Source organism: Hyaena hyaena, unplaced genomic scaffold, assembly GCF_003009895.1.
Source record: "Hyaena hyaena isolate Hyena2069 unplaced genomic scaffold, ASM300989v1 scaffold_131, whole genome shotgun sequence".
NCBI classification, from domain to species: Eukaryota; Metazoa; Chordata; class Mammalia; order Carnivora; family Hyaenidae; genus Hyaena; species Hyaena hyaena.
Window position 1 is genome coordinate 1,689,712 of NW_024080761.1, and position 27,209 is coordinate 1,716,920.

Here is a 27,209-nt window from a genome sequence, read left to right on the forward strand (position 1 = left end):
GTAGCCACCCCCATCCTATAGGGGAGGAGATCGTCTCTTTGGGAACAGAGGTGCCAGGAGGCTGACAAACTGCGAAAAGAGGGATGGAGGGAGGTGGGAAGGCCCGTTCCTGGGCCAGGTGACTATTCTGAGGCAGCTCAGGGATAATGGCTGGTACGAAAATAACCCAGTCTCCTCACCCTTGTTCCAGCCCTCACACCTCTGCCCCACCAGAGGTGAGGCTAACACTTGAATTCTTCTCTGTAACACACCAGTGTTTAGCAGGGCCTGGGCAGAGGGCAGTGATCATCAGACCCAGCCTTGTCCACTGGCGGCTCACAGTCTGATGGAGGAGGCAGGCTAGGGACCTGTCAAGCTGCAGAGTGACGACGGCTCCGACGTCTGGGGAAGGTCAGGGGAGGGACTGATCCCCAGAAGAAAGGACCCGAGTTAATTTGATTAGCCAGTTCAGGAAATGACAGTAACGCAAGTAACCGCCAGTGCAAAGACAAAAGAGGCAACACAGATAAGATCCAGGAATCGTTTGCCCTTTTACCGGGTGGACGCGTCAGAAATTTGGGTGCAGAAAAGGAGGCTAGAAAGGGAAACGGTGTCAAAAAAGGGGGGAGTTGGGGCTGTCAAATTTATGCAGGAATCTGGATGTCAAGAGAACTCGGGCTATCTTCGGTGCACAAAGGGGAGCCCGGGAAGATTTTAATCCAAGAAGACGCCGTGATCAGGCCTGCAAGATAGAAAGTGCTCTGTCGCTGCTTTAGAGGAAGTTGCCCAGGCGGGCGGGGGCACGAGGGGTGGCAGCCTTAAGGCAGAAAATACTTTTTTTCTAGACGGGTAGTTCTAAATAGGTCTTCTGCAGGAAGCAGGAATAGGGTCTCAGTCTCTACAGGGCTGGGGTCGTCCCTCCTTCCACTCCAGCGTCACACCCCTCCGAGGGTGCAACTTTCGTTCGTTTGTCGCGAACTCAAAAGTTTGAGCAGAGAAAACGTGCTGCTGGAACCCTAACCCTAGACGAGGGGTCGGAGTAGCCGACTTCAACTCCCACAATGCTTTGCTCTACAGCTCCGCAGGTCGCGCATGCTTCAAGAAAGGCCGGCTGGCTGGTCCACTGGTGCGACTCGTCATCTGGGTGAAGTGCGGGAAACATAGGGACCGCCATCTTAGCTTGGGGCAAACCAACTGTACATGTCCGGGAATTTAGTCTCCTTTCTCTCGTCGGTTCTCAACAGGTGCTGAAACAAAAGGCGCTTCATTACTGTAAATCTCTTTGTTATGCTTTATACCGGCAATTTCTCCCATTTTGCGGCCCCCCCTCCCCCCAGCCCGGAACTGCACCTGCAGGGAGACCTTAGCACGTCCCAGCATGGCCGCACTCAGCCAGCTTCCGCGGGGGGCGGGGTCGGAAGCGGTCCCGCCCCGCCTCCTGGTAGGAAGGGGGTTTCCGCTTCCGGCAGCAGCGGCTGCAGCCTCGCTTTGGTCCCTGCGGCTGGCGGCCGAGCCGTGTGTCTCCTCCTCCGCCGCCGCCATATTGTCTGTGTGAGGAGAGGGGAGAGCGGCCGCCGCCGCTGCCGCTTCCATCACAGGTACCGTGGGAGCCGCCAGGCGAGGTCGTCGGGGTACGGAGGTGGGCCCAGGATGGGACAACGGCTCGCGGCGGCCCCTCGCGCTCCCAGCGGACTCCCGAACGGCCCGTCGCCTTCCCCTGCCCCCCCCTACACACACCAGCCGAGGCCCCTGCAGCCCATCGGGGAGGCCTGGGGCCACCCTTGAGGACCGCGAGCGAGGCTTGCCGGGCAGAGGCTGATGTGAGGGTGGGAACTGGCTCTCAGGAGTCCTGCTTATTGCGGGGGAGAGGGCTGGACTGGGGCGGGGACTAGGGGGCAACTTGGAGGAGGGGGTCGCCGGAGGGGGAAGGGAGCTTGAGGGGTGGGGCCACAGGGGGATGCAGGGGGAGGGTGCCTAGGGGAGTGGTGCCTGATGGGTAGGGTGGGGTGAACCCTCCCGCGAAGCGGAGCAGCTGGAGTGGGGGGCCTTGTGAGGGTCCCTCTGGGCCGGGTTGGGCTTCCCACCTGCAGACTGGGGTGCACAGAGGAGGGAACCCCGGGCGAGGTCGCTGGGGAGAAAGGGGGAAGGGACCACGAAGTGGGGCGGAATGGGTGGAGTTGGGGAGTTCAGGGTTAGTTGGGCGCCTGGGTGGAAGAGAAGTATGTAGAGTGAAGGGTTGGCCAACGGTATACATACTAGTTTGCGACCTTTTGGAAGAGTACGACTTTTATTTTGTGTGTTGTTGGTGTTGGTGATTTTGCAGCGTTGGAACATTTCTAGTCTGAGCAGGTGATGGGGTGGAGCTTCCGTAGTTTGTTTTTGGAAAGCGAAGTCAGGGTGGGAAGAAGTCGCTTCTTGACTCTTGCTATCGTGGGAAGGGAAGAGTTCTGGAAAGGAGGTGGCGAATTCGCTTGGGAAGACTTGGTCACCTTTAAACGGCTGAGTTCGCAGAGAAGGGGGCATGGCGAGAGGACGTGAAAACTGGAAAGGCAGGAGCTTGTAAGGAGCTAGGAGACTGCGTTACATCTGAGCAGTGGTAAGGAACCAGAGTGCCCGGGTTCTCAGATATCAGCGCCCTTACTGCCTAGCTGGGTGCCCTAACCTCTGTCAGCCTTGGTTTTCCTATCTGTAAAGTGGGGGGCGGTAGTCTTTCCTAGTTCGTACATTTATGGGGAAGCAGTAAAGAAGATAATTTGTGGCCAGTGCTTACCACCCGGCCTGGCAGGTCGTGAGTGCTTGCTAGATTAAAGGGACGAGCTGGTATATTTAGGGGCCCTCTGTTCTACCTAAGATGTGTGGTCGAGAATCTAAAGGTGGGCAAGACTTCTTGCTGCAGTGTTCTGTTTTGTTGTAAGTTAGTGGACTTAACTGGCTCAGTGGGGCTGTGAAAGATCAGGCCCAATACTAGGTCTCCCTGGTGTCATTAAAAAAAGAAATCAACTGCTGATTTATCTGGGCACGCATATCCTCCTGTGACTTTGAAATACTTGACTTTCATTTGCTATTGGGGGAGGGTGCATGGTTCGAAGAAAGAAAAGATGTGAAGTTTGCTTGGATTGATTTATCAACCGATTACAAAGTCAGGTCACCCTGGGGCAACTTATGTTTAAAAAAAAAAGAGAACCCGACATGCCTGGTTATGTCCTCTTGAACGGAATTCAGTAGAGAAGAGGAGCACACGCTGCAGGGGAACGTTAGGTTAGTTTCTGTGTAATGGGTTTGTTGCCTTGCCGGCTGGAGATGAAACAAGTGGCAGCTTCTTTCCCACAGTGTATTTTTAGTTCTGCTGTTGCCTAGCCACTGTTACAGGGTGAGCGTTCGGTTGTACTGTTGTCACTGTCCCTGAACAGACACCTTTACTTCACACACTCGATTGGAGAAAGGGGAAATTTTCTTCAGGAACGGGGTTTAAAGCCTTACTTAGGGTTTGGGTTTCGCGTAGGCAGAAGGATACCCTCCCCCCAAAAGATGTCCGCACCCTAATTCCCAGAATCTGTAAATATGTTACACGGTAAAAGGGACTTTGCTGATCTACTGAGAGTTAAGAATCTTAAAAATAGGAAGTTATTCTGCATTTCGTGGATGGGTCCAATCTACTGGCAGGAGCCCTTCAAAGCAGAGAACTTGACTCCACCTGGGAGTCCAGAGAGTTCGGGCAGAAGGGTGAAAACAGATGTTCCAATCATGAGAGGGACTCCGTTTGCTGTTGCTTGAGGGGGCCTGCAGGGAAAGCATGAGAAGGAATGTGGGCAGCTCTAGTAGCGGAGACCAGCCCCAGCTGACAGCCAACAGGGGAATGACCTCAGTCCTACAACCACCAGAAACTGATTTTGACCAACAGCCTGAATGAGCTTGGAAGTGGATTCTTCCCCTAGCCTGTCCAGCGAGGAATATACCTTGATTTTGGCCTTGTGCCCTGAGCAGAAGACTTAGCCAAAGGCCTTCCGACTTGTGACCTACAGACACTTCGGACTTGAGACAATAAATTTCTATTGTTTTAAGCCACTCCTGTTTGTGGCAGTTTGTCATGGCAGCGGTAGAAAGTTGTATAGACTTGGTACCGGGAGTGGGGTACTGTTACCTAGAAATATGGAAGTGGATGAAGGCCAGAAAATTTTGAAGAGCAGAATAGAAAAGGCCTAGAACAGGGGCACCTGGGTGGCTCAGTCGGGTTAAGCTCCCAACTTTGGCTCAGATCATGATCTCACGGTTCGTGGGTTCGAGCCCCGTATCGGGGTCTGTGCTGACAGCTAGCTTAGAGCCTGGAGCCTGCTTCAGATCTGTGTCTCCCTCTCTCTCTGCCCCTCCCCTGCTCACACTGTCCCTCTCTCTGTCAGAAAGAAATAAAAACATTTGAAACAAAAAAGAAAAGGCCTAGAACAGACTGTAGAAATACCAATGTTGCCTCTGGTGGAAATGAAGTAGGCATTAGAAACTGGAGGAAAGAGAATCCTTGTTACATAGTGGCAGGGAAGTTTATAATTGTATCCTGTGGTGAGGGGGAAAAGAGAACTGAACTGGTAAGTGATAAACCTGGCTATCCAGCAGAGATTTCCAAGCACAGTGTTGAAGGTGGAGCCCCGTGTGTTCGTGGATAGGAGTCTGGCTAACAGAATGATACCCGTTAAATTTATGTGAGGTCCTTGAGGATTTTATACTATCAGAAACGATGCCAGCTTGGGTTGAAAGACACAGTATGAAAGTTAAAGAGGTCTATTAACCCCCCCCCCCCCCCCCCCCCCCCCCAGATTCTAGGCAGGAAACAGGCTGGTAAAACTCAGGTGTGAGTATGCTGCTTTTTGTTAAAATGTGGGTGACTCAGAGGGTGGGGCCAAGAGCCCAGAGAGGTGGAGCTGAAAGCTCCAGAGGATTTTTCTCTGACTTTGAAATGGAATGGAGTTTGCTCAGATTTTGAAACTGCTTTGGACCAATGGATCTGTTTTCTCTTCCATCTTCCTTTTTTTGGACTAGAAATCCTATAACTGTTGCCCTATGCCTGTCCCACCCTTGTGTATTAGGAGCAGGTCGCTTGTTTTTTGTTCTCAGGAATTGGGCCCCAGGAGTTGTTCTTAATGTATTATAGGCAGAGCTTCATCCACACCTGATTTAGATGATGAGATTTGGGACTTTTTAATTGATGACTTTTAGGTGAGATTTTTGGACTTTGCGTTGATGCTGTAGTGGAATGTAGGATGGGATGGATGTATTTTGCATTTGGGAGGGATAGGAATCTTTGGAGGTCAGAGGGTGGGCGGTGGTAGATGAAATGACACCCTGCCCTCCCCCAAGATGTCTATACTCTAATCCCTGGAATCTGAATATGTTAACATTATGTGGCAAAAGGGACTTTGCAAATGTAATTATGGTTTAAGTATCTTAAGATAGGAAGATTATCCTGGATTTTCTGAGTGGGGCCAACCTAATATGAAGGCAGAGAACTTTCTCCAGCTGGAAATAGAGAGATGGGTCAGAAGTCAGAGATTTGAAACATGAGAGGCACTCACTCATCCTGCCATCATCGGAGGGGACCTCGTGGAAAGCATGTGGACAGTCCCTGCTGACAGCTAGCAAGGAAATGGGGGCCTCACTCATGCAACCACAAGAAACTAAACTCAGGCAGCAGTCTAAATGAGCTTGGAAGCAGATTGCTGCCCCTGCCCCAAGTTTCCAGCAAGGAACAGAGCAAGGTGGACATCTTGATTTGATTGATTGATTGATTGATTGATTGATTGGTGTCGGGAGACCCTAAGCAGAAGATCCAGCTGCGCACCTGACTTCTGGCCTGTAGAAACTGTGAGATGATACATTTGTGTTGTTTTATGTTTGTGGCAATTTGTTACAGCAGCAGCAGAAAACTAATAGAGGGCCTTTGCTGATTTTATTTAAAATTTTCAGGGGTGCCTGGGTGGCTCAGTCACTTAAGCGTCCGACTTCAGCTCAAGTCATGATCTCATGGTTCGTGGGTTCAAGCCCCGCATCAGGCTCTGTGCTGACAGCTCGGAGCCTGGAGCCTGTTTCAGTTTCTGTATCTCCCTCTGTCTTTGACCCTCCCCTGCTCATGCTGTCTCTCTCTCTCTCTCTCTCTCTCTCTCTCTTTCTCTCTCTCTCTCAGAAATAAATAAAACAAAACGAATTTTTTAATTAAAAAAATGAAAATTTCAGGGGGATTGTTTGGTAAAGAACAGAAGTAGCAAAGGTTATTCTGCAAAGTGATTTGGTTCTAGAAGACTTCACAGTAATTGTGTTGAGTGGAACCTGTGCCTTTTCTAGTGTTTAAATATCCTGTTATTGTCCTTAAATGCAATTTGAATTGCCTAGATGACTAGTATTGAAAAATGTGGATTCTAGAGCTCTAGGCCGTTTTGGTAGGATTTCTATAAATTGGTGGCTTTTCCTTGCATATAAAATGTCTTGAATAAATGACATAATTTCTTCATTAATTTTTATTGGTTAAATAAAGCAATAAGTTTATATTCCAGCCTTTTAAAGACTTATTTCCAATTTTTTAGAGGAGATGGGAATGGGTGATCTATCTTTGTGATTTGATAACCACCTATATACAGTGGTCTGTTCTTTTTACACCTCCCACCACAACCCAAAGTTGTAAGGTCTTTTCTCCCTGCTGTTGTCATTTGAAGTTAAGCGTCAGATTTGGGAATTAAAATTGCAGTGTGGAGTTCTAACTTTTAAGAAAGGCTGTTTGTTTTTGTTTCACAACAGTATCCTATTGATTAGATTCATAAAATGTAGACTGTCCACTTTAGTGCGGACTTCAGAGGATGGAGGGAAGGAGACCACTTCTTTTCAGTTTAGTTACCTGAATAGAAAGATGATTACAAAATTAGAACATTTCAGTGTATGAAGGACTTTTAAGATTACGTGATTGACTTTTGGGTTTAGAGTAAAGGAAATTGGGCCACATGAGGGTTAAGTAACTCAACCTAGTATCAGCCCTAGAACTGGCCTAGAATCTTGGTCCAGGCGGTGGGGATTCGTGGCTTTTGAACTATATTCCTTGTGCTCCCCCCCACCCCCCCTCGCCTTGCCCTTTTTTCTAGGTTTTACCTTGGGACAGATTCTCTCTCTGCCTCACCTTTCTTGTGGAGTCATTGTGAGAATTGAGATAGGGAGTGTAACACATTTAACACAGTACCTACCATGTGAAGTGCCCCATAGATGTTAACTGTTGTAACATTTATGATCATTGTTTTGGCAACTGTATGACAACTTCTGCATAATCCAGTCGATTTGTATAAGTTTAGAATCAGAACTGGTGGAATTTAGCACTGGATTAGGTGTAAGGTCTTACTTAGCACTTTAAGGTAATAATAATGTTTGTGATACTTGATTTAAAATGAGAAACTGGTTAGGGTGCCTGACTGGCTCAGTCAGTGGAGCGTGCAACTTTTCATCTCAGGGTTGTGAGTTCGAGCCCCACATTGGGTATAGTATGCTTAAAAATAAAATCTTCTTTTTTTTAAAATGAGAAACTCGATTTGATCCTTGGTCTGTTACCATTCTTTGAGTGACCTGAGCCAGGTTTGTTTCCCGAGAGTCTTAGTGTGTGTGTACACCTAATTTTTTTTTGAACTCCTAAGATGGATAATTTCAAAAGTGGTATATCATTTTTTTTAATTTTTTTTTTAATTTCTAGGAGAGAGAGAGAGAGAGAGAGACAGCGTGAACAGGGGAGGGTCAGAGAGAGAGAGGGAGTCACAGACTGAAACAGGCTCCAGGCTCTGAGCTGGCAGTCAGCACAGAGCCCGACGCGGGGCTCAAACCCACGAACCGCGAGATCATGACCCAAGCGAAAGTCAGACGCTTAACCGACTAAGCCACCCAGGCGCTCCTCATTTAGTTATTTTTTAATAGAAATCTGAGCCACCTAGCTTTTTGGACAAATAAATTCCTTCAGGATTAAGGGAAAAGAATTGCTGTCATTGTAACAAACGCTATTGGTTTATAGACAATTGGTAGTTTTTCTTAAATATTTCATATGCTCTGGGATAGATTTCAACAGACCGAGTTGTTGACCAGATACACTTTTCCCCCCACATAGAAATCAAGGATTGAGTCTTTTTAAAAGTTTAAGGTGAAAGCATTCACAGAACCATGCTAAGAGTGATATTTCATTGGTTTCTACAAATTCTGTGTCATTCAGCTTTAGACATGAAAGCCTACTTAGCAACAGTTGCTATGGTGGGCAAGCTTTTTTTACATTAGTGGTGATAGTGTTTTCTTGCATAGAAGATACTGGGTTATCTGAAGTGAGGGTTTTAGCATTAAATACCAAGGTACACTGAGAATAATCTTTTATAATTTATATGTGTCACATCTTGAATGCCCTTATATTGGCTCCGGTTTTTTCTTTTCCTTTTATACTTTTTGGTCTTGTGGATTTTTCTGACAGGTTTTTATTAGCTGAAACATTTTAATCTCCTTGGAAAAGTGAACACTTGGAATTTTTCTGAAGTTATGACTAATGCATTAATGGGCATTTCTCAATTTAGCTATCTCATTAATGTTCTATAAATTTTAAGAAAGCAACCCTGTGAAAAATGAATGGGTAAATTATTTTCCTAAAAAATTGAATTATGTCATATCAGAAAGTACAGAATAGTCCTTTTAGGCTATTGAATTCATAACCAGTCAAAAGGCGTTACTTGTTCAGCAGATCCTGAATGCCTACTGCATGTCTGGTAGGGCTATTATAAAGATTTCTAAAATTTAAAATGTGTTTTAATGTTTTATTTATTTTTGAGAGAGAGTGTGTGAGCGAGGGAGGGGCAGAGAGAGAGGGAGACAGAATCTGAAGCAGGCTCCAGGCTTCAAGCTGTCAGCACAGAGCCTGATGTAGGGCTTGAACCCAAAATCAGTGAGATGGGGCATCTGGGTGGTTAAGCGTCTGACTTCGGCCACAGGTCATGATCTCACGGTTCGTGAGTTCAAGCCCCATGTCGGGCTCTGTGCTGACAGCCAGCTCAGAGCCTGGAGCCCGTTTCGGATTCTGTATCTCCCTCTCTCTCTGACCCTCCCTTGCTCACGCTGTCTCTCTCTCTGTCTCAGAGATATAAATAAAACATTTAAAAAACACACAAAAACAGATCATGACCAGAGCCAAAGTCAGATGCTTAGCAGACTGAGCCATCCAGGTGCCCCTAAGACTTTTTTTTAATGTTTATGTTTGAGAGAGATAGAGCATGTGAGAGTGGGGGGAGAGGGCACAGCAGAGAGAGATGAGGACAGATATTCCCAAGTGGGCTTTGCACTGAGAGCAGCATGCCCAGTACAGTGCTCCAACTCACAAACCGTGAGATCATGACCTAAGCCGAAGTTGGACGCTTAACTGACTGAACCACTCAGGTGCCCCTAAGGATTTCTAGATTGTCCTTGTCCCCAGACTTACAATTGAATGACATTTTGTGATAATGCATATATCATTCCACAAGGTAATAGCTTTCTGAAATCTTTTCTTATGAAAACTCTTAATTGGCTTTGTGTCTTAGGTATAGACAGAAATCTGGGTGGGGGGGGGTGATTGAGAATTTCTCATTCTTAATGGAATTCTTTAACTCAGATTGCCGAGAGGGAGGGAGGCACCAGGATATTAGAAAGAACTCCATCTTTGGAGTGAGATGACCAAATTTGGAGGTTACTTAACCTCTCAAAACTGGATTTTGCCCTTTCTCCAATTGGGATAGCAACTACCTTGGGCAGTTTATTAACCCTCAGTTTTTTTCATCTGTGTAAAATGGGGGTTAGTAGTACTTACCTCAGAGTGTTCTTGTGAGGATTAGTAACCTAAAGCACCAGCTCATGTTTTCTCAGGGTCACTGTGAGAAAGAAGAGTTATTTTATAAAATACTGGATGCCTGACTAATAAGAGTTCTCTCTCTTTGCTGTCAGTGAAGACAGTGTGTTCATTGCAGTGCTGTTACTCTTTTATTTTCATTTTCTGCTACCAGTTCTTATTTTTTAATGAGGCCTTTTGACCTGTAGTTCCTGTTTCTGGTATGTCCTGCTGGGTGAGTGAGGTAATGAATTGCTATTCAGGGGTGGATCAAGTATGTAAGTTACACCCCGTGTCGATTGCCTCAGTTGCTCAAGTACAGTGTACACTGCCAGAGTAGTTATCTAGTCTTGCTGGGTTCTCTTCCAGATAGAGAAGTGAATCTGCCCAACTCATACTCAGGGAAAGTTCAAGGTTTGCTCACCTATAGCCTTGTGGACCTGGATCAGAGGTCTCATTCCCCAGTCGTTTGATCACAATTTACTTGTACTTCTGTATTGTGTGTCAGGCATATGTTTGGAGAAGTTTTTCCTGTATTCACATTTTCTCTATGTCCTAGTCTCTCAGGTATAATCGACCAACTTTCTTGTTTGCTCTGTATTTTTAAACCAGATACTCTGTAGGCAGAGCAGGAACCTATCTTTATCAGTACTTTAAAGTACATAAGTCATTCTATGTATTTATGACTATATCGACTGAATATAAATAGCCATCTGCTTTGGAGATGGCTCTCTTCCATCTTCGAGCCAGAGAGGGAAAGAATCTTAAGACCTTCAGCAGGCTTCACACTCAGTGGAGAGCCTGACCCAGGGCTCCATCCCACAACCTGAAATCATGACCTGAGCCAAAATCAAGAATTGGACACCTGACTGAGCCACCCAGGTGCCCCTTCCATCTTTTAAAATCTGATTTTTGTTCCATTGTGGCGTGGTGACCATCCCGTTCAGATAAGAGAATTAATGAAGGCTCCTTATTGTTAAAACTCACATCCCCCACCCTTCACCTTGTCTCCAAATTTAAAGCAACCCTTTTCATTGTAGTATGTATGGTAAGCTGTTACTAAATCAGTGTGTAGAATTAGGGGAAATAGCGTTGAATTAGTGAAAGTAATCTATTTTGGCTTTGAATCCTTAACAGATTAGGAGTAAAATCTGGCCTCCTTCACCTAGTAATCTTTTCATCTTTGGCAGGTCATTTAACCTCTGAACTTGTTTTTTTTCCTCCCCTTAATGTTTAATTATTTTTGACAGAGAGAGCAGAAGCAGAGGAGGGGCAGAGAAAGGGGGGGACAGAGGATCCAAAGCGGGCTCTGTGCTGACAGCAGAGAACCCTATGCGGGGCTCAGACTCACAAATCACGAGATCGTGACCTGAGCCAAAGTCAGATGCTTAACGGACTGAGCCCCCCAGGCGTCCCCGAACCTGTTTATTTCTAAAATGGGAGTTAACATCTCCCCCCATGCTTATAAGAGGCATTCTGGTGGAAAGCAGTAGTTCTTATTGCATACATAAATGCTGGATTATACTTTAGATCTCAAATGAAGTTTTCTGTCTTTGGGTTCTAGAGGGTTGTGGCCAGTGGAACGAAGTTTCAGATTGTGGCTTTACTTTGATTGTGTTGCCTAGTAAAATGATATACGGATGAAGACTTCTTTGCCTGTCATTTGCTATATTCTGTATTATTGAAGACAGTGCTGGATTCAGACTTCTGTCAAATGTTTGAGGTAGAGCTGCCTTAATTCAAGTAAGTCAAACTGCTTGGGTTTTCTTATGATACTTCCCTTCATTGGAAGACCTCCCACTGTTGCTGTGTTATTTATGTAACATTGACACTTTGATTCCTTTTCTGGCTTAAAGGTAGAGAAATGAAATTCACACAGAGAGCCCAAATGCTAATGTTTTTTGTTATTCCATATTTGCTGGTTTCCTTTATGGGAAAGCTTGAGTGTATTGCCTTTTAAAACAGAAATGTTGTAAATTTTGTAGATGGGAATAAAGACAGGAGGGCCCCGCACTGTGTTAGGATTGCAATGTCTTAAATATCCTGCAGGTTTATGTAAGCAATAACTTAGTGAGTTATCAAGTATTATTGTGAATATTTATATTCCAAATTTGGATCCTTAACAGGGCCAGAAGCAGCTTAGGCTGTTAGCTTTGAGCAGGTAGTTTTCCTGCTTATTCAGTGCGTACTTGGAGTTCTAGGATTTGAAGTTCAGAGTGGGTTAAGGGCACTGTCAAGGAGCTCATTGTTAACCTTTGACCTGTATATTTCCCCCCAATTTAAAAAACAAAACACCACTACTTATGGTATTAGCTTGATAGGTGTGAGAGAATATTGTCCGTGACCTTGAGATAAGAAAGTAGAATCATGAAGTGGAGAGGGAAAGGTAACTTCATTTAATCTTACATTCATGTTTACCATTAACCTTTTCGCTTGTTTATTTTGTCTTATTCTTCCAAGTTAGGGTTATGAGGCTTTATTTTATCTTAGTAATCTCTGCAGCTGGTATGGGGCTCAAACTCACGACTCTGAGTTCAAGGGTTGCATTTCTGATTGATCCAGCCAGGTGACTCATATTAGGATGTTTAGTTTGTGTTTGTTTTTGTTTTTTTTGTGCCAGTGACCTACATACAAACAGATGGTCTCTCAGAAGAAGTCATTGTTCATTAATGGTATATCTGGACTAAGAGGTTGGAAAAGATGGTCATATGAATATCCCTTGAAACAAGGCGAGTTACGAAATAGTTTTTTTCAGCTTATTGCATGGATTTTGACAGTTTCAGCTTGTGAGCTCTATATGTTATTTAAACTTGGATTTTTCAGCCAAGGTACTGGGCCCCTCAGCCTCTGGTTATTTGTTTGGGCTAGAGGACATCCAAGCCAATGACTTTAGGTCCAAAAGTCTTGATCACTCATCTCAGTGTGTGGGACAAATACTACTTTCTCTTGGTGTTTTGACTTTTAAAAAGGCAGTAAGCACCGATTTAGAAAGTTTGGTAATTGAGGTTTTCAACAGTTTTAAGATGCAAAAGGCCACCAATCTTAAGATAATCTTGGCTTTAAATTTAGAAAAGACCCTTTTAAAGTATCTCTCAGACCTGAAGTAAATTCTCTTTCCACATACAATTGAAGAGATACACTTTTAAAAGTCAGGGACGCCTGGGTGGCTCAGCCTGTTAAGCATCTGACTGTTGGTTTTGGCTCTCAGGTCATGAGCTCATGGTTCATGTGTTCTGTGGGTTCCGGCCCTGTCTTGGGCTCTGTGCTGATAGCCTGCTTGGGATTCTCTCCCTCTTCCTCCCTCTGCCCCTCTCATACTGGCGTGATCGAGCTCTCCCTCTCTCTCTCTCTGAATGAATGAACAACCATAAAGGATTCAAGTTTAGACATTTGTAAAGAAATTCAGGTTCTGGGGTGTGTGAGTGGCTCAGTTAAGCTTCTGACTGACTTCAGCTCAGGTCATGATCTCATGATTTGTGGGTTCAAGCCACACTTTGGACTCTGTGCTGACAGCTCAGAGCCTGGAGCCTGCTTCAGATTCTCTCTCTGTCTGCCCCTCCCCTACCGGCTGGTGCGCGAGCGCTCGCTCGCGCGCTCTCTCTCTCTCTCTCTCTATCTCAAAAATAGGTAAACATTAAAACAAAATTTTTAAATTCAGGTTCTTACTTTTTTATACAGTGAAGCAAAACTAAAGTGTCCTTGCTTTAAACTGTTGTCCTCACCTGACTGACTCTGAATACCACCTGGTCTTTTCTGAAACTGACATGTTAATCATTCATCAAGCTTAGGTCTTCTGCTAGAACATAAATTGAAGCCTAGGATACATTGTCTTCCTCTCTCCCTTCAGGAGAGAATGAGATAGATATACTATACTTAGTTTGAGAAATTTAATTGTTTAGTATTTATAAAAATTATGAAGTTAACCTTTTAAAATGGATATTTTACAATGTTAAAAGTGAACATTACCTTTTTTCTAACTCTGATTTTATTTTTAAGCTTTATTTATTTATTTGAGAGGCAGTGTGCAGGGGAGGGGCAGACAGAGAGACTCCCAAGCTGATAGCACAGAGCCCAACTTGGAGCTTGATGTCATGAACCATGAGACCATGACCTGAGCCGAAATCAAGAGTGGGGATGCTCAACCCACTGAGCCACCAAGGGCCCCTAACTCAGAAATTATTAATTCTGCTAGGGTTTACAGATTCCCCTAGGCCTGTAATAGAAGCTACAGACCTTTTCTTCACAAAAATGTACCTGTACATGCTATTTTGTTTATACTTTTAGGGAGTTTCATTTACCTCTGATCTCATTGATGGAATCCATTTCCAATGCCATAATTTATGTAGCCCAAACAACACTTTCCTCTTTTCATTACTTTTATTACTGTAACCAGTTTACCTGATTTATCATTTGTCACAGTATTAGACTTTCAACAAATACTTCTAGACCCTATATCAACTTCAGTGTTAGACTCCTGAGGATATAGAAGCACTATTCTCTGCCCTTGGAGTTTCGTTTATCTAAAAAAACAGGTGCATTCAGTGGCAGTGCTGGATGAGCAAAGAGTGCTGTTGGAGTGCAGAGGAAGGGCCTCAACCATTAGAATTTTTCTGTAAATACATGTTTGGTTCTGTATTTCTTTTTTTCTTTTTTAATGTTTATTTTTGAGAGGGAGAGGGAGAGTCTGGGGGGGGGTGGGGCAGAGAGAGGGGAGGAGACACAGAATTAAAAGCAGGCTCCAGGCTCTAAGCTGTCAGCAGAGCACCTGATGCGGGGTCATATCATGACCTGAGCCGAAGTTGGATGCTGAACCAACTGAGCCACCCAGGCATCGCAGTTCTGCATTTCTTAATTGGCAAAAGTCACCTTGTAAATTGGAATTCTAAATGGTCTGAAATTGAGAACCTAAATGTGTTTACCATTGCATGTATAACGCTGAACACTTTCTTTGCTTGTATTCTCCCCCCCTCATTACTTTTGTAAAATATGTAGCATTAATTAATAGTCTAATCTTATACATGTATTTAGTATAGAGCAGGGATTGCTAACTCAAATACCTACAGGAATCAGACCGGTAAGATAAATGAATAGAGTTGTCCAGGTTTACCTATGGTATCTCCAGTGGGTGGGTTTAGAGCCCATTGTTGGGTAACACAGCTTAGCCGAGCCAAGTGATTTTATCAGTGCAGGAATACAGAATTATTATCAGACAGACATACCTACCTTTCTGTGTTCCTTCTTTTGAGAAACTGAAAGTCAGGTGTGTGTGTGTGTGTATGCGTGTGTGTGTGTATGCACGCGCACGCATGCTGACAGCTGTCACACTTAAGTATCTATAATGAAAAATTTTAACACGTAATTCAGCTTGATTGATAGCTAATTGCTTTTTAAAAACACTGTGTGAAAAACTTGTACATGAATGTTCATAGCAGCATTGTACATAGTGGCCAAAAAGAGGAAACAACCCAAAGGTCTATCAGCTGATGGATGGATGAACAAAATAATGTTTCCATACGGTGGATTTAGCCATGAAAAGTAATGAACTACTGTGACAGAAACTACAACATGGATGAATCTGGAAAACATACTAAATGAAAGAAGCCAGACACATAAGATCACATTATATGATGGATTCCGTTTATATGAAATGTGCAGGATAGGCAAATCCACAGAGATAGAAAACAGATTCGTTGGGGGCAGGGTGGTGGTTAGGAATGACTGCTATGGGTATTGGGTTTCTTTTTGATGTGATAGAGATGTTCTGCAGTCAGATAGTAGTGATGGTTGCTAGTTGTGAATATACTAAAAACCACTGAATTGTGCCCTTTAAAATGGTGAATTTTGTCATGTGGATTTTACGTAAGTTTTTAACATGGAGAGAACAAAATGCTATGTAAGCCAAATGGGACATTGTTTGCTGTAGAACAGAATGAGTAGGCTCTGCATCTAGACAATAAATCCCCACCTCTCTGCGACCTTATAGAAATTACTCTGACTTGCCTTTTGTAAAATGGGGAAGATATTACCTAGGTCTTGGACTTATTAGGTCCAAGTGACAAATATAAATTCTAAGAAGCAGCGACTAACCTTCCATAGGCATCATACATCTTTAGCGGAAGCTAGCCAGTGTTCTTTCTTATATTCTGCACCTTCTTCCCTGTAATTAGGTATGTTAAATGACCGATCCAAGGTCATGTTAGTCTTAGTGGTTCCAGTGTTCTCATTCTTTCTGTAACCTCATGGTGCCTTGTAGATCCAAGATTTATGTCTTGTAGTAGTAACTATTTTAATAACTATTTCTGTGGCTCTGTCACAGATTGTCAGGCACTGTTCTCATCACATGGGCAAGTCACACAACCTCCTAAATGCTTGTGGCTCCAAAGAAACATCTCTCACACATATTGACTGGTTTCGTATCTCTTCGTATTCTTCTTCGTGAGAAATAATAGTATTACCTTTGGTGTTGGTGATGGATGTGATTTACATGTAAGACTAAAGAGCATCTTTAAAATGAGCTGCAGGGGTGCCTGGGTGGCTCAGTCGGTTAAGTTTCTGGATCTTTTTTTCGGCTCAAGTCATGATGTCACGGTTCATGGGATCAGCCCATGGCAGGCTCTGTGTTGGCAGCTTGGGGCCTGCTTGGGATTCTCGCTCTCTTTCTCTGCCTCTCCACTCACACGCTCTCACTTCCTCTCTCTCAAAATAAATAAATGAACATTTAAAAAATAAAATTAGCTACAGATCAAATATTTATCGTACAGCCAAACATTTCTTTGACTTTGAGCATGAGCAAGTCCATATGCAAGCAAGGTCGATTTTTGACAAAATATTGTCTATTATTGTCTTAATATTCAGTCTGTCAAACATGTATGGAATACATTACCATGCTAGGTGCTTTGATAAATATAGGGCGTATACCAAGAGAAATAAATTAGGTTTAGGTCCTTGGGTTTATAATCTGTTGAGGAGAGAGAATTGCATAAACAAAACGTGATAGTATAGTGAGTATATGGGGGTGCTTTGGTCTAATAGAGGAACATTTGACTTGTTTGGGACAGGCGTGGAAAGGCTTCATCATGGATAGAAACTTGGCTGATCCTTGAAGTCATGGTAAGTAGAGTTTCTCCTAGCCAGCATTATTGGAGGTCATAAAATTAAAGGCACAGAGAAGGAGGAAAAAGCGTGTTCATTATGCATTTGCTTAACATTTTAAAAGTTTTTAGGGGCGCCTGGGTGGCTTAGTCGGTTAAGCATCCGACTTTCGCTTAGGTCATGATCTCGCGGTTCGTGGGTTCGAGCCCCGCATCGGGCTCTGTGCTGACTGCCAGCTCAGAGCCTGGATCCTGTTTCAGTCTGTGACTCCCTCTCTCTCTGACCCTCCCCTGCTCACGCTGTCTCTCTCTCTCTCTCTCCTAGAAATAAATAAAACATTAAAAAAATTTTTTTTTTAAAGTTTTTAACTTTTTAAGTGTTGGCAATGTTAAACTATAGTGAAAAGACGTTAGAACAGAGGTTGCAAACTGATATCCACCTGCAGGTTAAACTGGTTATGAGACTATTTGGGGTTTTCATTTCTTCTTGTGTTAGTTTTAGGAAGTCTTTTTCCTCTAGAATTTCAGATTTACTGGCATAAAGTTGTTCATTTCAATGCTGTGTTAAATCATGTGTTAGTATACAGCATATGATACTTTCCCCACTAAAAATTTTTTATTTTTAAGATTAATATAAGTAAAATAGATTTCCTTTCTGTGCATACAGTTTCCGTGGATTTTAACACACACAGAGATTCAGGTAACTAACCACCATCACAACCAAGACATAGAGCAATTCTGTCACTTCCCTGGTATACCCTCAGTAGTCATGCCCTGCCACCCAGCCCTAATATCTGGCAGCCACTATTCTGTTCTCAGTTACTATAGTTTTATCTTTTCAGGAATGTTATATAAATATGGGTGTCTGTGTGGGTCAGTGGTTAAGCGTCCGACTTTGGCCAGTAATGATCTCATGGTTCATGAGTTTGAGCCCCATGTCCAGCTGCACAGAGCCTGGAGCCGACTTCAGATTCTGTGTCTCTTCCCTCTGCCTCTCCCTGTCTGTGCTCTCTCTGTCTCCATTAAAAATAAATAAACATTTTAAAAACTTAGAAACAATTTTTCAAAAGGAATGCTACATAAATGGAATCAAACAATGTATAATATTTTGAAACTGACTTTTTTTTTTTTTTTTACACAACATGTTGCTTTTGAGTTTCATTGAAGTTGTATCAATGGTTAGTTCCTTTCCATTACTGGTCCATCATATGGATGGACCAGTTTATCAATTTAGTTAACATTTTTGGTGATTATGAATAGAGCTGCTGTAAATGTATATGTATGGGCTTTTATGAACATAAGTTTTTATTTATCTAGGGTAAATATCTATGAGTGGGATTGGATTGCTGAGTCATGTGAAAAATGTAATTTTAACTAAGAAACTTCCAAATTGTTTTCCAGAACAGCTATACCATTTGCATTCCCATCAGCATGTCTGATAGTGGTTGTTCCACATCCTTTCCAACATCAAGTATTGTCAGTATTTAACTTTTTAAATTTTGAAATAATTTTAGATTTACAGAAGAGTTGCCAGTTCCCCCTAGTGTTAACATTTCACATAACTGTGATACTTTATTAAAACTAAGACATTCACAGCAAGGGGAACCTGGGTGGCTTAGTCGGTTAAGTGTCCAACTCTTGATTTTTGGCTGAGATCATGATCTCATGGTTCGGGAGATCGAGCCCTGTGTCAAGTTCCATGGTGCTTTGGGACTCTGTCTCTCCCTCTCTCTCTGCCCCTCCCCTGCTTTGGCATGCAAACTCAAAATACATAAGTAAACTTTTAAAAATTTAGCAACAATACAATACGGTTAACTAAACTGGGCTTTATTTGGATTTTACCAGCTATGTGCTTTTTCTGTCCAGGATCCAATCCAGGATACCATATTACACTTAGTCATCGTGTCTCCTTAGTCTTTTCCAGTCTGTGACAGTTTTTCAGTCTTTCTTGATTTTCAAGACTGACACTTTTGGAGAAGACTGGTATGCCTGTAGAATGTCCTTCAGTCTATGTTTGACTGATGCTTTCTCATGATTAGATTGTGGTTATGAATTTTTGAGAAGAATACCACTGAGGCGACTTGTCTTTCTTATCACATTGCGTCAGGGTTGTATGATGCTAACTTAATTCATCTTGAGTGATGTTCATGTTGTGTCGGCCAGGTTTCTCCACTCAAGTTATTTCTCCCTCTACATACTTCTTCATTAGAAGGTCTTTTCTAAGTCCAACCCAACATCAAGGGGAGGAACATTAAAAATATTTTTTAATGTTTTTTTATTTTATTTCTGAGAGAGAGAGAGAAGTGAGCATGGGAGGGGCAGAGTGCGAGGGCAACACAGAATCTGAAACAGGCTCCAGGCTCTGAGCTACCTGTCAGCACAGAGCCCGATGCAGGGCTTGAACCCACGAACTGTGAGATCATGACCTGAACCGAAGTCAGACGCTTAACCAACTGAACCACCCAGGTGCCCCAAGGGAAGAAACATTAAATTCCACTCCCTTGAGGGAGGCATACCAAATAATTTGTGGACTGTGTTAAAACCACCAGAGTAATTAATGAGGAGATGCTTAGAGGCTATGCAGATAATCCTATTTCTCCTCAAAGTTTTGCTCACCAGGTTTAGCATCTGTCAGTGGATCTTGGCTACAGTAATTACTGTTGCTGTTCTTAATGGTGACTTTCTGTTTCTTTCTGAATGTATATGTAAGTTGGAATTCTTATGTAGGGAAGATTTTCATAACTTATTTAATTATTTATCTAGCGTGGACCCAAGCATATTTATTTTACTCTTTAGGGTTATAGTCGAATTCCATCGTTCCATCATTCAAGCTTTGGCAATGACGCTCTTTCAGATTGCCTCTCCTGTCCCTTCGACTACAAGATTTGCCAGGCTTTTTCCTGACCCATTCTTGAATCAGCCATTTCTGCAAGGAGCTGTCATTCCTTTTATTGGAGAAAATTACTGAGAAACCTAAGATTTGGGTGTGTTACTGTCATTGCTACTTGTTGACACTGATTCTAGGTGCTGTCAGTGGACAGAGTTAGGAATTCACATTCGGTAATATTCACTCTTTTGTGGTGTGCAGTTCAGTGGGTTTTGACAATGCTTAGAGCAATAAATCCACCTCTGCAGTATTATAGGAACAGTTTCATTGCTTGGGGCAGTCACCCCTCTGTTCTGTCTTTATGGCTTGCCTTTTCCAGAATGTACTATAAATGGAAATATTTATTATGTAGCTTTTTGGATTTGGTTTCTTCACTTAGAAAAATAAATTTAAGATTCATCCATGTTGCTCAAATCAGTCGTTTTGCATTGTGTCCTTGTACCACTATTGTTTATCTATTCACCTGTTAGACATCTTGGTTGTTTCACTGTTTTCACAATTGTGAATAAAGCTGCTATCAGCTTTTCACCTATAGGTTTTTGTGTGAGCATTCGTTTTCACTTCACTTGAATAAAATACCTAAGAGTGGGAATGCTGGTTGTATGGTGTTTAATTATATAAGAAACAACCAAACTGTTTTCCTAGATGGCTGTATACTGTGTTGCATTCCCATCAGGAATGAATTAGTTTCTGTTATGCTTCATCCTCACCGGCTTTTGGTATTCTCAGTTTTTTAGTTTTTTTGTTTGAACCATTTTAGTAGATCTGTAGTGTATTATTTCATTTTTATGTTCATTTCTCTCCCTAATGACTAACAATATTGTGCATCTTTTCCTGTGTTTATCCATAGATCTTTTGCAAAATGTCCTTTTAGATCTTTTGCTTGTTTGTTAGTTGGGTTGTTTTCTTACTGTTGAGTTCTTCATATATTGTACATCTAAATCCTTTATCATGTATGCAATTTGCAAATATATTTTCCCTATCTGGCTTATTTCTTCATTCTCTTAACAATGTCTCTCAGAGGAGAAATACTTTAATGTTAATAAAGTCCAGTTTATCAATTTTTATTTTTATGGGTTGTGCTTTTGCTATTCTGTTTTAAGACCTCAGCCTATGTAGAAACTAATTTGACAATAAACTATTTAAAAAAAAAAAAAAAAAAAAAAAAATAAGGAATAAAACATAAAAACACAAAAAAAAAAAAAAAAAAAAAAAAGACCTCAGCCTAATTCTAATTCTTGGCCCCTGGGTCACAAGATTTTCTTCTAAAGGTTTGAAAATGTTACATTTTATATTTAGATCCACCATCTATTATGAATTATTTTTAACGTTTATTTTTGAGAGAGAGAGCATGTGCCCACGAACAGGGGAGGGACAAAGAGGGAGGGAGACAGAGGATCTGAAGCGGGCTCTGCGTTATCATCACAAAGCCCTACCTGGGACTCCAACTCACGAACCAAACCATGAGATCATGACCTGAGCCAAGCTGAAGTCGGACGCTCACCCAACTGAACCACTCAGGTGCCTCCATTCTGAATTGTTTTTTATGAGGTGTGTGACGTTTAGAGCGAAGTTCATGGTTTTGCATATGGATGTGCAAATGTTCTAAAACCTTTTACAGAAAAGGTTACCCTTTTCCTAGTGAACTGCTTTTGTGCCAGTGTCAAAAATCAGTTGGCCATATTTCTGCACTTTCCATTCTCTTCCACTGTTTTATGCCTTTGTCAGTACCACACTGTTTTAATAACTGTAGCTTTGTAGTAAATAACGTAAAATTAAATAGTGTGATTCCTCCAGCTTTATTTTCTTTCCCAAAACTGTTTTGGTTATTTTAGTTCATTTGGATTTTTTTTTTATTAGTCTGACAGTCTATTTTTATCTGGATAATTTATTTCATTTATATTGAATATAATTAGTCATATTTCAGTTTAACTTTTCTTTCACTGTTTGTGTTCTGGGGTTTTTTCTTTTATCTTTTTGGTTCTTTCCATCATTCCATTTCCCCCTTCTTTCTAGTTTTGAAATACATGGTATTTTTGTTCTATGAGTACGTACCATTGTAGGTATTATAACTTGGAGCCATAATTGACCAAAGTCTAATATTAATATCAATGGTTGCTTGAACTTTTCCATAGTTTCTCTCTTTTTTATTCTCTTTCAACACAAACTTTCCAAATGGGATCATTTAAAAAATTTTTGTTTTTAATGTTTAATTTTGAGAGAGAGAGAGAGAAGAGCGTGAGCCAGGGAGGGGCAGAGAGAAAGGGGGACACAGAATCCAAAGCAAGCTCCAGGCTCTGGGCTGTTAGCACAGAGCCCAATGCGTGGCTAGAACTCTTGATCTTTGAGATCATGATTTGAGCCGAAATCAGATGCTCAACCGAGCCACCCAGGCACCCCGGGGCTATTATTTTTTATATTCTTTCTTTTTTTAAAAAAAAGTTTTAATGTCTTTTAATTTTATTTTTGAGAGCGAGAGAGACAGCACGAGCACAGGAAAGGCATAGAGAGAGGGAACCACAGAATCTGAAGCAGGCTTCAGGCTCTGAGCTGTCGGCATAGAGCCTGATACAGGGCTTGAACTTAAGATGGACTGTGAGATAGTGACCTGAGCCAAAGTCAGATGCTTAACCAACTGAGCCACCTGGGCGCCTCTTATCTTCTTTCTTTAGAGATCTTTGCTGGATGTAGAATTTGAATTTGGCAGGTTTTTTTTCCTTAGCACATTGACAGTATTAAACCGTCTTATGCCTCATTGTTGCTTTTGGGAAATCAGCTGTTCAGCTGTTGCTTCTTTGAATGTAATCTAACTTCTCTGCTTTTCAGATTTGTCTTTGTCGTTTCTACTGTTTTATTATTGTATGTTCAGTTTTTTGTTTTGTTTTGTTTTTTATCTTCTTTGGAATTTTTTGGCTTCTGGAATGTGGTTGTGTCTGATTGCTCCTGGGAAATTTTCAGCTATTATACCTCTTTCAAATATTGTCTTTGCCCTGTCCCATTTTCTCCTTTTCTTCTGGTACTGATCAAAAGTATATCAAACCATTTCACAGTATTATTCCTTTCCTGCTTTTCCATAGTTTTGGCTTTTCTGCTACATTGTGGATAATTACTAGCCTATTTTCCAATTCCTTAGTTTTGTCTTCAACTTTGTTGAATCTATTCTTAAGTCAATTCATTTGTTATTATTTATTTCTTCCTAAACGTTCTATTTTGTTCTTTTCACTTTTTGAAATCTGTTACTTTCTAGAGTATCCAGTTCCTTGCTAGTATTCTGAAGCTTATCTCCTATCTCTGTAAGCATAATCAACATGGTTATTTTTTTTAATTACGAGAAAAACTTTTTTTAATGTTTATTTTGAGAGAGAGAGAACATGCAAGCAGGATGGAGGCAGAGAATCTAAAGGCTTCATGTATTCCGTGCAAAGCCTGATGTGGGCTCAAACTCAATCATCAAACTGTGAGAACAACATGGTTGTTTGAGTTTGAGTTTGATAAGGTCAGAAGTCTCTGTAAGACTTTTCTCATTTTTTTTTCCTGCCAGTTCTTAACCCTTGTAGTGTTTTCCTTCAGTATAGAGTTATCTTTGTTTACAGGTGAATGTTATATTTGAAAAATTATTTGTAGGCCTACAATAGCAGGGTACTTTTTTCCCACAGAGAGCTTGCTCATGTCAGATTGCTGGACATTACAGGTCCAGGAACCACCTTAACACAAGTTTTTTTATCTGATACTCTCTCCATAGAGTTGTATTTCTTTCCTGGATCTTCCACTTCCCATTCACTCTCACCCTAAGGTTTTAATCCTCTGAAGTCAGCTTATTAGAAGGTCTCCTATTAGACTCTCACCCTTGTTGAGGGCCCTGTGCTTTGGTTTCTGTCAGAACAAAATTCTAATTTTCAGGGATCAACAAAGACCCTTTGGGCTTGCTTGCTTCTCTAGGTTCTCGTTTTCTCTTCACTGCAGGCTGTAATTGTTTATCTGTTTTATTAAGAGAGAGAAAACGAGAATGTGTTTATATGTGTGAGAGAGAGTTTTGTGTGTGTGTGTTTAATCCGTTCTCTTTAGCTGTTCTCAGTGGGAAGATTGACCCAAATAATGTAGCCCACCATTACTGAAAACAGGAAAATTACCTGCAAAAATCTGGGTTTCTTTCTTTAAGAAGCTCCAGTTACACTTTGATAGATCTACACCCGCTATTTATTTGTCCTTTCTAGGCATTTTGCTCTGTGGCCTCGGTAGTAGAAGTTATTTGTATGAGTGGAGAAAGGAAGAGAATGAGATCTGAATTGCAGTGGTTATGTGTTAATAATTTTTTTTTTAATTTTTTTTTTAATGTTTTATTTATTTCTAGGAGAGAGAGAGAGAGAGACACACACACAGCGTGAGCAGGGGAGGGTCAGAGAGAGAGGGAGACAGAGAATCCGAAACAGGCTCTAGGCTCTGAGCTAGCTGTCAGCACAGAACCTGACGCAGGGCTCAAACCCACGAACCGCAAGATCATGACCTGAGCCAAAGTCAGACGCTCAACTGACTGATCCATCCAGGCGCCCCGTGTTAATAATTATTTTTAAGGCACACATAGTAATGGTCGAGTAGAGTGTTCTCTAGCGTTCTCCAAATCAGATATAAAAGGATTGCTGAGAAGCGCCTGGGTGATTTTGATTTTGGCGCAGGTCATGATCCCAGGGTCATGGGATCCAGGCCTGTGTTGGGCTGTGTTAGGCTCTGCACGGAGTGTGGAACCTGCTTAAGATTCATTCATTCTCTCTCTTTCTGTCTCCCTCTCTCTTTCTCTACCCTTCCCCACCCTCCCATCCCCACCCTCAGGATAAATTAAAAAAGGAAAAAGGGATTGCTGATCTGATGTGCTTCTTGTAAGGAATGACAAGGTATGCCAGCCTTTGGTAATTTTAGGGTATAACGTTACAGGTCTTTAAAATCCTTAACTTGTTTAAAGTCTTGTGCTTTTCAGTTTCTTGTCTTACTGTTTTTCATCTAGTAATTCCTCTGCATCTTTCAAAACTAAGCTTAGATGTTATTTTTTCCCTGGCAGCTTTCCCTAGACTTTGAGGTACTCCATAAATATTTGTTGAGTGAATGATAATGGGTTGGTGGGTGACTTAAATTCCCTTCAATTCCTGCAGAGCATCTTAATTCTTTCAAGCACTAATTGCTTGAGATTGTGATGGTCTGTTTTCTTTGTCAAGGGCAGAGATAGTTTCTCTTTATTCTCCAAGGTCTAGAGAAATAATCCCTTCCCGGCAATAGGCACACATTTCCTGGTACATAATAATTGTTTCATAAATGCTCACTGAATGAACATTCTGCTCTTGATAGGAAAGGAGGAGAGAATGGGAAATTAAGGGGAACTGTGGACACATGAAACAAGTAATTCAGATTCTGTTAACTACTGCTTGTTTTCATTTCGTTGCCACTTTGAAAGGGGAAAAGACATGGTTTTGTGACTAAATGTTTGTCCTTGCTTCTGCAAGTCAGAGGTATCTAGTTATGTTCTCCCTGAGTTTCTTCTACAAATCCTGTTTCTCTTTGTAGTATGCTGCTCAAGTGCTTGGAAGCAGAGTTGATTCTCTGCAGCAGGGCTGAAAAAGTGTTGTTCTCCTTCTACAACTGCATTTCCTCTGGACAAGCCATCTTAAGTCATGTAGTCAGTGCAGTATAAGCACATTCCTCATTCCCTACCATAGAAATCTTTGCCCTGTCTAAATGATTCCGAGATCTTAATTCACGATGGCTGATCTAGTGATGGGAGAGGTTGTTTTTATTTATTTATTTATTTTTATTTATTTTTTGAGGTTGTTTTGTTTTTGAGTTGGAGATCCTCGGGGCGCCTGGGTGGCTCATTCGGTTGAGCGTCCGGCTTTGGCTCAGGTCATGATCTTGCGGTTCGTGGGTTTGACCCCCACGTCGGGCTCTGTGCTGACAGCTCAGAGCCTGGAGCCTGTTTCGGATTCTGTGTCTCCCTCTCTCTCCGTCCCTCCCCAGCTCATGCTCTGTCTCTCTTTGTCTCAAAAATAAATAAACTATTAAAAAAAATTTAAGTTGGAGATCCTCATAAACATTAAGGTTAAAAGAACTAGTAAAACTGTATTGAAGTTTGAAAACAGACTTAACCTTTTAAAGTTCCAGAATAATCTTTTCCAGATCCACTGGGAAATTTATCTATAAAAATATATTGGCACAGTGATTAATCACACATGCAGTTTTCTGTTTTTGGATCATTTACTAAGCCTCTAATTTTCTTTTTAGTTGCCAGATTGAAAAATAGAAATCACGTGGAGTAGAAGAGATTAGAGGGAGAGATTGGCTGAAGAAGGCAAGAGGAGTTTTTATTGCAATTAATTAGTTCTATATTCCATTTCTGTTGACAAACCTATGATTTTGGCAGTACATGTTTTAGCCTCATAGTTAGATGGAGTTTTCATTTCCTTGCATTTTATGAAAGAATATGTCAAACAGAGCCATATGACTGGCTTTGGTTGTAGGTGTAGTCTGACTTTAGTAGAGAAAATTTTATTGACAAGATAATTTTTCACTTGATGAATTGGCTTCTATTAGGCTAAGCGTGAACAAACAAAACATGGCTGTTTGAACAGTCTGAAGGCTTTTAGTCCTATGAAGTTGTTAACCGCTAAAGTTACACCTCCTTTTATGCAGTTATATGAGACAGTAAGGATGAAGTTAGGCCATTTAAAATGGAAATTAGTAGGAAAGTTAATATTTTTCTGCAAGTTAGATTTTCTTAGGGAGTGCTTATATTATGAACACTAGATAGGACGATTGACCTTCAGGAAATCTAGGACTCAGGTACTTTCCCCAACTTCTAAACAAGCTGTTGTAAAAATGGCTAACATCAAGTTTCTCCAGTATTCTCTTACTTTTAAGTGTGGCCCTGTTATTGAACAGAGGAAGCTGTGATACTGGGGGAGAGAACGTGCATGCAGAGGGGACCACTCAGGAACCCTTGAGTTGGCCTTCTGGTTCTCCTGGCTTTGTACCAGAGAGCCAGAATGGGGCTGCCCTACCTTTTGGAGGCACATTTCATTTTCATTTCATCTTAAAAAAACAAAAAAAAAAAAACAAAAACAAAAAACAACTTGATTTGATCAACAAATAATACTTAGTGAACACCTACAAAATGCGGAGGCTTGCACTGGGTACAATAAAGTCAAAAGATAAATCGGGGTGTCTGGTTGGCTCAGTCGGTTAAGCGTCTCACTTCGGCTCAGGTCATGATATCACAGTTCGTGGGTTCGAGCCCTGCATCTGGCTCTGTGCTGACAGCTCAGAGCCTGGAGCCTGTTTCGGATTCTGAGTTTCCCTCTCTCTCTCTGACCCTCCCCTGCTTGCTCTGTCTCTCTCTCTCTCTCTCTGTCAGAAATAA

At 42.0% G+C, this 27,209-nt stretch overlaps 1 protein-coding gene and 1 long non-coding RNA gene across 5 annotated transcripts in view; one reads left to right on the forward strand and one right to left on the reverse strand.

Annotated features, from left to right (window-relative positions):
* Positions 1–515: 515 nt before the first annotated feature.
* LOC120235396 lies at positions 516–1,399 on the reverse strand. The gene is made up of 2 exons (XR_005529400.1): positions 1,330–1,399; positions 516–1,226 (listed from the first exon to the last, which is right to left on the reverse strand). It is a non-coding gene; the product is annotated as an uncharacterized LOC120235396 (long non-coding RNA).
* A 50-nt stretch (positions 1,400–1,449) lies between these two features.
* The window catches only part of CSNK2A1 (casein kinase 2 alpha 1), a 51,143-nt gene continuing 25,383 nt past the window's right edge, over positions 1,450–27,209 (forward strand). Inside the window, exon 1 of one of the 4 annotated variants that reach the window (XM_039237706.1) lies at positions 1,450–1,577. The gene's annotated coding sequence lies outside the window, so the exon portion shown is untranslated. Of the gene's footprint in view, positions 1,578–2,450; positions 2,576–16,887; positions 16,940–24,676; positions 24,697–27,209 lie in introns of those variants that run through there. The other 3 variants (XM_039237708.1, XM_039237707.1, XM_039237709.1) reach the window with 3 other exon arrangements.